Raw genomic sequence first — 10,123 nt, 5'->3', positions numbered from 1 at the left:
TTTGTGGACTCCACTATTGGTACTGTTGTTAGCAGGGAGAAGTAAATAGACTTTGAGCAAAAGATCACACCATAGCAACCCTCAGCTTCTGTTTACAGTTCAAATAAACGTCTGTGCTGTGGAAATTTATGTCCTGAGGAACTTTCTAAGCCAGTGCACTAATTGGTTTAATAACAAAAGGATTAATGCAGATAAGTTGAAGACAAATGTACACTCAATATTTAAATGGTGAATAATTTTATTTTTTAAAAGCTGCCAGTAAATAATACATCAGAGCCACTCGGCAGGAAGAGGATATTTTTTGACTTAATTTATTGTAGTAGGAAGTGCATGGCAGTTCTGAAGCAGAGATTCGTGTAAGCACTCAGTAGAATATGAGCTCTCCCATTAAAATGAATATTAAAACTCCCTTTGTTTATGGGAGCATTTTTGCATATGTTTTGAATACCCAAACCTGTCAGTTTATAACTTCTTCACCTCTTGGTTAAAGAAGTAGCTTTTACTCAAGCAAAACTTCTGTTGACTGAGCTGGACATTTTGCTCAAGAAAAAATGGAATAAGTTATGTGCCTCTGAAAATCGTAGCTGCGGGGGGATTTTAGGCCTTTAAAGGATATGCCAGGAAAGGACATTTTTTTCCTTTCTGCAACTGATACTAAGACACTGTTGCTAGCAGTGTTTTGGGTTGTTTTTTTAATATGCAAATTGGCAAGCTTTTATTCCAAAGGGCCATCATTCTTTAGAGATTTCACCCATACATGCTGGTCCTTCAGCTGGCTCACCTTTATACTTTGCCAGTGGTGCAGAAAGCATGGTCAGGGGGAGGATCAGTCTGGGATAGAATCACCATGTTGGAGGATATTGTGTCTGGTGTGGCTCTTATGGCTTTTGGCATGGAGAGTGGCTGGAGAAGCTGATTTGGAGGCAGGGCGAGGTTATGTGTGTGATGATGTGCTCCTGATTTGGTTCCCACTCATGTCTGTGTGTACTGTGGGATAACTATGTTTTAATTTAAATACAAAGGTGGTATCTGGTCAGCTGATGGCATAGCTTCTGATGATGTCACCAGGCAAATGAAGCATGCATAATCCCAACCAAAATTGGGCCAACCAGTAGGTCCAGTGGTTGTGAGCTGGGTTCACTGTTCAAAAAATGGTTGCGTTAGCACAAAAAGCTGTGTTGCAATGCTGTTTGGTGTTCTTAAGCAACGTGCTAAATGTAGCAATGTGCCATTGCACAGTCAGGATTTAAAAATATCATCCAAGTAGCAAATCTGACATCTATGATCCTCAAATGAACCAGATGAGATGTACATTGTAGAATATTATTTTATGTCTTCTGAATTGGGGTGAAGAACTGAGGGTCAGGTGCAACCCTTGAATTCATTCTAGACAGCATATAGAGCAGGGGGACTATGTATGTAGGAACCAGAGGTCACCTGATAAAGGATATATCTGCACACCCTAATAAGCTCAGCGGAGTGGGGTGACTTTTTAGGCTGGGGGTGGTGGGCACAGTGTATCTCTGTGCAGCCTCGGGGTATTGGCTGGCTGGTACTGGAGAGGTGGGAAGCCTGTGGGGCAGAGCATGGGGCAGTCCTGGGGACAGCTCTCACCTTGGGGGGAACCGTGGGGTGAGTTGGGGGCATGCCTGTGGGTATGAGCACAGGGAACAGTCCTCATCAGCACAAGGAGCCAAGGAACTGAGGTGGGTTTAATATGGAGTGGCTGGGAAATTGGGAAATCCTCAGGGCACCTCCTCCTTGACAGAAATGATCAGAAATAAATAATAGCTACAGAACATAAGTGGAAGGTGAGTCTTGAAATCCAGAGGTAGCTGATCCCCACGGCACCCCTAGTGTGATACTTGCTCAGTGCCTGCCTGCAACATGCACAGATGCAGGTTTGTATCTTTTCTCTCCCAGCTTCCTTACATCATGTAAAGATTACCTAGGTAAGGGAAAAGTCAAGCTTTTTATATAGCACTCGCTGCTATAGAAACCACTAGCTCTGTAACAACGTGCCCTGCTATGGAGGCACAGCCGGCAGCAGCTCTGGACAAGGGGATGCCATAACCCATGCTGTCATTCTTCGGTATTCTTGACCAAAGCCCAGCTGCCTTCTGAACCACATTGTGTCTTTCACTTTTGCAACATGCAGCTTTTTAACACTGGAAATAAAGACACCAAACCTCAGGAGTAGTTTACCCTAAAAAAGAAATCCATATCTTTGTTGTATAAAGTTTTATCTCTTATTTTAAGGCTATTGCAATGTGTCGATGTCATTAAGCCTCTGCTGGTTTGAACTATGGCTTTAACTTTCCCCAGAAAGTCGCTATCGGCCATCTCTGTGTCTCTCCAACAGGAAAGAAAAGGCAGCATTAAAGGAGGTGATATATGGAAAGCATTGCGTCTGCTAAGCCATTCATGATAAAGTTAAGATAAAAACTCTGTAGAATGACTGTTACTTTGACGAATATTTCTGGAGTCAGGGGAGGATGGAGCTGTCAGCTGAGGGGAGAAAAGCAATCTAGTATTGATCCTCAGTCAATAGAGCAATCCTGCTAATGCGTGTAATTCTAATTCCTGTCACTAGAAAACAAAGAGGACAAGAAGAGAGGAAACAAACGTAGAACATCCCAAAGACATCTGAAGTGCTCTCTGCTAAAAGTAAAATGGAGACTGGATTCATGAAGAGTATTAAAGCAATAGATGTGCTTGTTTCTTTGGAGGTTACGAGATCTCTAGATGAAGAAAAAGGGAGCTGCTTTATTAAAACCCAAATTTTGGATGTTATAGCTGAGGCAGTGTCTCAAAAGCATTTATCTGAGAAATGCATCTGCAAATAAATACTCTGATGAGAACAAATAAACAACATGGAAGTGGAAAATAAAGCTCTCTCTTCAATGACCAGGGTTAGCTTGTCTTAAGCACAGTCATGTGGTGTGTGTCCTCACTGAAAATAGATGTCCAGGAAATCTGAACAAGAGCTTTCTGCAAAGGAGAAGATGCAGATAGGCAACAAGGACAGGGATTAAAAATAGTTGGTTGTTTCTATCACCAGTACTGCCTCCTATTCATGCTTTAGCCTCCCATCCTGCAGAGGGGGCAAAGCAAGGTAGAGGCCAACCCTTTTTTTCCCCACTTTAAGTGATTTTCCCCTTTAAGTGTGGGTTGGATGAGTGGACGGTGGGATGGATTGAGAACTGGCTCAACAACAGAACTCAGAGGGTCGTGATCAACGGAGCAGAGTCTGGATGGAGGCCTGTCACTAGTGGTGTTCCCCAGGGGTCTGTGCTGGGTCCTGTCCCGTTCAACATATTCATCAATGACCTAGATGAAGGGGCGGAGTGTAACCTCAGCCAGTTCACCGATGACACCAAGCTGGGAGGAGTGGCTGATACACCAGAAGGCTGTGCTGCCACCCAGCAAGACCTGGACAGGCTGGAGAGCTGGGCCAAGGGGAATCTCAACAAGAGGGGAAATTCATCAAGAGCAAGTGGAAGGTCCTGCACCTGGGGAGGAACAACCCCATGCACTGGTACAGGCTGGGGGGTGACCTGCTGGAAAGTGGCTCTGTTGAGAAGGACCTGGGAGTGCTGGTGGGCAGCAAGGTGACCCTGAGCCAGCAATGTGCCCTTGTGGCCAAGAAGGCCAACAATATCCTGGGCTGCATTAAAAGGAGTGTGGCCAGCAAATCAAGAGAGGTTATCCTCCCCCTCTACTCCACCCTAGTGAGGCCACATCTGGAATACTGTGTCCAGTTTTAGGCCTCCCGCTTTAAGAAAGACAGGGAACTACTGGAGACAATCCAGCGGAGAGCTACCAAGATGATCAGGGGACTGGAGCATCTCCCTTATGAGGAAAGGCTGAGAGACTTGGGTTTGTTCAGCCTGGAGAAGAGAAGACTGAGGGGGGATTTCATCAATACTTATAAATATCTGAAGGGTGGGTGTCAAAAGGATGGGACTAGGCTCTTTTCAGTAGTGCCCAATGACAGGACAAGGGTCAATGGGCACAAGCTGGAACACGGGAAGTTCCACCCAAACACAAGAAAAAGCTTCTTTCCTGTGAGGGTGCCAGAGCAGGGGCACAGGCTGCCCAGGGAGGGTGTGGAGTCTCCTTCCCTGGAGACATTCAAAACCTGCCTGGATGCATTCCTGTGCCCCCTGCTCTGGGTGTGCCTGCTCAAGCAGGGGGATTGGGCAAGATGATCTCCAGAGGTCCCTTTCAACCCTACCATTCTGTGATTCTGTGATTTTTCCAACGGCTGCACTGTGTTTAGGCAGTGAAGCTATTGGGCAGGCAGTGTTGTCAAGATACTTTATGGCCATGTGGAGCGGGTCCCAGCTGTGTTTGGCTTAGCAAAGCCTCCTCCTGTGATCCAGCCAGGGCTCGGCAGCTCTGCCCATGGACTTCTCGGAGGAGACAGCCTTGCCCTCACCTTGTGCCAGGACCCTCCCTAGAAACGCACACAGAAGCTTGTTGCAGAGCACCAGGATTCGTTTGGCTCCCAGTGTTAAGTAATTGCACACCTTTTGGCACTGGAGGAAAAAAAAGCCCTAAAGGTTTTTACAAATATTTTGCAGTACCCAAAGCTGTTAATTGCTCCTCTTCCCATCATCTCCATTCCACAGAGACACGCTGACCTCCAGAGTATCTTTACCTTCTATAGAGGTAATCTTCCACTTGCAGCAAGTTTTTCTTCATTTTGCTGTTTTCTACCTTTTTCAGATATCTGAAACTAATACCTGGAGGTAGGTAGCTCAAGTTCAGCTCTGAGTTAAAGCTCAGAGTTTGCGTTTGACTTCCATATCCTCAAGCAATGGCAGTTTCATTAGGTTTGATGAGTTCTTTGGCTCACAGAGCGCCCTGCAAAAATTTTAATACATTAGGCTGCTTATTTTGACAGATATTTGTTTGCACATGTAGGAGCTGAACTTATTTTGGGTTCCAAAACAGTGATCTTGGAGGAACCCCAGTGTCCCACTAGCAAAGTACTGAGTGGGGCAGAGGCAAGGCAAGGACTGTGTACAGGGGCAGGGGAGCTACAGGGGAGAAGGGTGAGAGCTTCAATCATGGCCTCTACTTCTGCAAGTTAGAAGCTAATTCTGCAAATTTTTACATTGCTTTATCCAGCTCCTCTTAATTTCAAACACTAGGACGGGCTATGCTGTATGCCCAGCAGCCTTTCCTTTGGTTAATACATGTCACAGGGGTAGAAATGTCACAGCAAAGTGTTGATGCATCTCCAGGTACCCCTGAGTACCTTCTGCAAGCCCAGGGTGTTCTTGAATTGTGAGAGACCAGCACAACTCAAAACACAGACAGGCAGACACATGGGATTGACAAACAAGCTATTGGAAGGTGCATGCTGAAAGAAAGGTGCTGTCTTTGAAATTGGTAGCCTGTGTCAGGTGTTTTCAGAAGTAAAGATGCTCTAGAAGTATTGAGGTTCATCTTCTAAGAGGATGAGGATTCTGGCAAACTGCAAAACCAAGTCTCTCTACAAAGACTGCATGATTTATACACCCACTTCTTCTTAGTTTTGAATAATCTAGGATTATTGCTGCCAGACAAACTAAATTAGTCCTGTCATAAGCTCTCAAAACCAGGCAATAGCAAAACCAACTCTAGGGGTTTTGTTTTCTTCTTTAATTTTTCAGGGCTTTGCAAGCTGTGGAAATGATGAAACACTCAAAAGAGTGTGAGAGAAAAGATTGTATAGGATTATACTAAGTAAGCTTTCTGGATGGAAGCATGCAATTATACATTATGTACTGTCAGCACATGGAGCATGATGGGACTGTAATTTTACCTATGTTATGTCCCCTGGTTGCCAGAGAAACCATACCAAGAAAAGTCAAAGTGCTCTTGTCCTTATTGATCTTCTTAACAAACTCTCACAAACAACATCACATGTTACAATTATTTTCTCTTCACTGAGCTGATATCTGATGTCACACGTACCACTGTCAAAATCAGCTGGTTTACTGGTGCAGAAATCTGGATGTAAAACTATATAAAAAAGCTACGCTGAAGGAAACAGAACAAACACATTAAATAAAAGTAGTCAAGCTATGAATGCTTTCCTTTGCCTTATCTTGAAAAGCCTTATTGATACAGATTGAAATGAGAAAAAAATGGGCTGCCAAGTCCAGGAAAATTAGTTCTTGTCAAATTTAAGGTGAGTGAGATGGTGATGGAGGACTCGCTGATGGCTGGTGGTGTGCATGCTGCGGGGCGCTGTGTTTGGGGAGGAGCAGGAGCTCTTCAGGCTGGAGCAGGTTTGCTTGGCAGCCTGGGAAAATAACATGGCAGTGTCTCTTGGGTGGATGTTAGGAGACACGGGACAGGGAGGACAGTGGCAGGGACCTGCTGGAGGACGAACAGGAGGGGAGAGGTAAGCCAAAAGGACTCTTCATCCTCTCTCCCTGTGAAACCAGTGGCTGAGCAGGTGGCTGAAGGCCTCCTCCTCACGCCTCCCCCCTTCCTCCTCTTACTCCTCCTCCCTGTCAGAGTCCCACAGGGAGTGGGGTCTTTGGGGCTCTGTGGAGGAGCAAGGGAAGGGGACCACGTCAGGGAAATGGGGGAAAGTCACCCATCTGGCAGATCCTGGAGTTAAAATAATACTATTTTTTTCCCTGTTTTCTTTCCTTTGAGAAGGGGTGCTCTGGGCCTGAAGCAGCAGTAGCTCCATGATCGATGCAATCATAGTTTTTCATCCAGAAAACTGAGGGTACAGATAAACAAGGAGTGATGGATAAAATGAACCTACATTGGAGTGGCTGCAAACATGGCCTCGCAACTGAGAACCGCTGTGGAGTTGTAGATACAGAGAAAAGAAACTACTTTTTGAGTCATATTATTAGTGTATAAATAAAAGCAAAGGCAGGCCAGAGAGGAGGAGTTTATTTTGTAGGGGAAACTGAGCACAATATCAGATTTGGGCTTTAGCTGTAGGACCAGAGAGGTTTTTGGTCTTTTGGAGCATGTAACCCATGGGTGTCCCTTCCCTCAAGTTCTCATGTTCACCTCTGAAGTCTCTGTGCCCCTGTAGCCCTCAGATGGTGGGCAATCACAGTCTCCCTGGGGAAACACAACTCTCCTGGGAGGCTGGGACTGGGAAGGCAGGTCTCAGGTCGGGAGAACTGGCCTGTGCATGCGGTGACGAGGGTAGCATAGCCCTGGCTGGTCTGCAACTTTTGTTGGGAGCTGCAAGACAAAAGAGCCAGTTCAAATTTATTCAGGGTGGTGAGTGCAAGGCAAGTCTGAACACGTGGGAGCCTTTAGTGAAAGCTGAGAGGTGGACGCATAAGCAGAAACGTTGAAGTTTTATTTGTGTGCATGTGTTTGTCTGCCCTTTCCTAAAGCTAATGGAAAATGCAGGTCTCCCCCTCGTTTTTGGAAGAGTTTTCTCAAGTAGGTTTAATAGTATGTGAAGAAGAAATGACAACACCTACCTGCCTGATGGACAGCCCACAGCTAACTTGTAATGAGTTTTTCTTAATAACCTTTCAATTATTCTCCTTCCTACTGAGGGTAAGTCCAAGATGTAGCTTAACTAAATTATCACAGCACTATTTTTAAATGTCCGTGTGCAGAGTAACAGCTGGGGTGTCGAGAGGCTCCGGTGTTTGGAAATTATGGCCTGACAGCCCCAGGAAGGCATGAAAGAGAGCTGTCCTCTCAAGGCCTGTGAATAGTCATCCCAGTAACAGGTATGCGAACAGACCAGGTTTCTGTCCAAGAGAGCTTTTGGGTCTCTTGTCTTGATGCAGATTTGATGAAACTGAAGAGAAACCGTTTTGAAGTAGGTGTTTGGAAGAACAGAAAACATTATTCTTACTGCATCATATAATCAGCAGAAGAAACAAAGTGGCCCCCACTGGCCAACCTCCCTGCTGTAAATCCTCGCCGAATAAAATTTCGTCAGATCTTCAAAAACATCTCGAGAAATCTTTCACCGCTGAAGGAAAGTACCTAAAGATGGCCAAATGGTTAAATGGTTTGTACATTACAACAGTAGCTGCTTGTCCTGAGAGCCACTTAGGGTGGTGGAAGTGGTTTTCGAATTATTTCAGCTTCTCCTTCTCCCATGCTGGTTAAGTCTCTTCCCAAGGCATCCGTACCCACCACTGGGTGTGCAAGGGAGGACGGAATCACATGCTTACTGCAAATGGACTTTTGTGTCACATAACACATCGAGCAGATCTTCAGCCATGAGGCTGCGGTCAGTGGCTGGTGAAATTGGATCGGAAATGATTGCAAGATCTATCATTAGAGGCAGTTATTGCCATATATAGAATATTCTCTGCATATCCCATTTTCCCATTATTTTCTGTTTGCTATGCAAAGTGTCTCTTTGTCGAAACATACCATCTTATCAATCAACAGCACCATCCCTTGTGGCCGTACTGTGTATTTTGCCTGTAACTGGTAACAGGATCATAATTGTGTGACTGACAGAGCAAGCAAAGTGGCCAGTCATTTATCATTGCATTTCTGTGTGCTTTTATGTTGGTGCTTGATTTGTAGCTTAGTTATGAATTTACATAAACCTGATTATTTTAATGAAAACTTGATTCGAACAACCGACCCAGCATTTTGTACTATTTTCGGTGTTTTTTTTAACTTGTTTCCTTGTACATAACGTTGGCCCTATTTTGTGTCCAGGCAAGTGGTGAAATGAAAATTCTTTACAATTTCAATATAATAAATCTCTCCCTGCTTGACAAAACGTTAAGGATTTTTTTAACATGTTGCTTACTCGGTACGTGTAGTTGGACATATACAAGTTCTATGAATATATCTGGACACATGCATTATACATGAACGTTCCCGTTACACAAAAAACGTTGAAACAAAATCCAAGGAGGTTTCAGGACCAAGGCAGCCTTTACTCTCATTTCTCTTTGGGTACATGACAAGCCCTGCATTTTGTGCCTGCGTACTGTTGCTGTTGTAGGTTTGGGCTCCCATTGAGAAGATGCTCACTGGGCATCGGGGATAGCTTGCAAGCAGGCTCCACGGGCTAGTTCAGGCACAAGAAGATCATCACAGGTGTGTTCCTGAGCTGCAAAGCTCTGCCAGAAGGGCAGCATCTGGTCCCCCAGGCAGAAAGCTGCTCTGAGAGACCCTGTTCCTGGCACTTAGGATAGGTCTTTGGCTGCTCCTATTCTGCAAGGCAATGTGTTGTCCTGGGCAGACACACTCGTGGCTCAGGACTGCGTCTGTGTGACTCTGGAAGACACCCTTATCCCTGGTGTTTAAAAGTTTTAGGAGTCTATTATTCAGGGCATGCATGATTTAATACAAATAATAGTAATAATAGGAGTAATGGTAAGCAGCTTCCTTTCTCGGTATTGAGCCAGGTAAATGAGATTTCTTTAATTTTGTGGTACCAGAATTGACTCAAACAGACTTCCTGTACTTAGGAAGAAATGCCTTGCATACACACTTTTCTTATTAAACAGTCATGCCCTGTTCTCTTGAAGTCAATAGAGAATTCCCATGATCAGAAAAAAAAAACCCAAATCCCTAACCAGACAATGCAAAAGAAAAGCACGCCTGAGTTGTAGTTGTCACTTAAGGATACAATCAAGCCTTGAATGTGCTGCCCCGTTTTCAAGGTGCAGCCTGAGAGCAATGCTGGGCTCCTTGTCCAGGGAGCGCCCACTGAAAGCACAAGGAGCTTCACTGGGTAGGAGGGTTGCTGCCACGTACCCTCCCAGCAGGTCCATTGAGTTGCTGTCGTCGGTAGGAAGGGTGTTACTAGATCATTTTGGGCAGTGTTTTGACAAGATGCTGGATCTGCAATCTCACACAAGGGCTAAAAACAGCAGTGTACTCTCAGCACAGACAGGCTCTTTGTAGAGGTTTGCTGCCAAGCTCCAAAGTCTCTAGCTGCTCATGGGCGGAGAGGCATTTTTTGATTCTGAGTTTTATAACTTGGCTACATACTTTCTAACTGGTGGTATAAAGCAGTTCCCAAACACATGCTGCCAAATTTCAAGTTTCTGCTGGAAAACATTGTACAAAAACCAAGCCAACGAGCAAATAATATCACGGAGAAAAGAATTTTGCTCTTCCCTAAATTAATTTTCAAACATTACTGAGCTGTTTT

The sequence above is a fragment of the Phalacrocorax carbo genome, chromosome 3 (assembly GCF_963921805.1).
Source record: "Phalacrocorax carbo chromosome 3, bPhaCar2.1, whole genome shotgun sequence".
In the NCBI taxonomy this organism is placed as follows: domain Eukaryota; kingdom Metazoa; phylum Chordata; class Aves; order Suliformes; family Phalacrocoracidae; genus Phalacrocorax; species Phalacrocorax carbo.
This window is presented reverse-complemented; position numbering follows the sequence as displayed.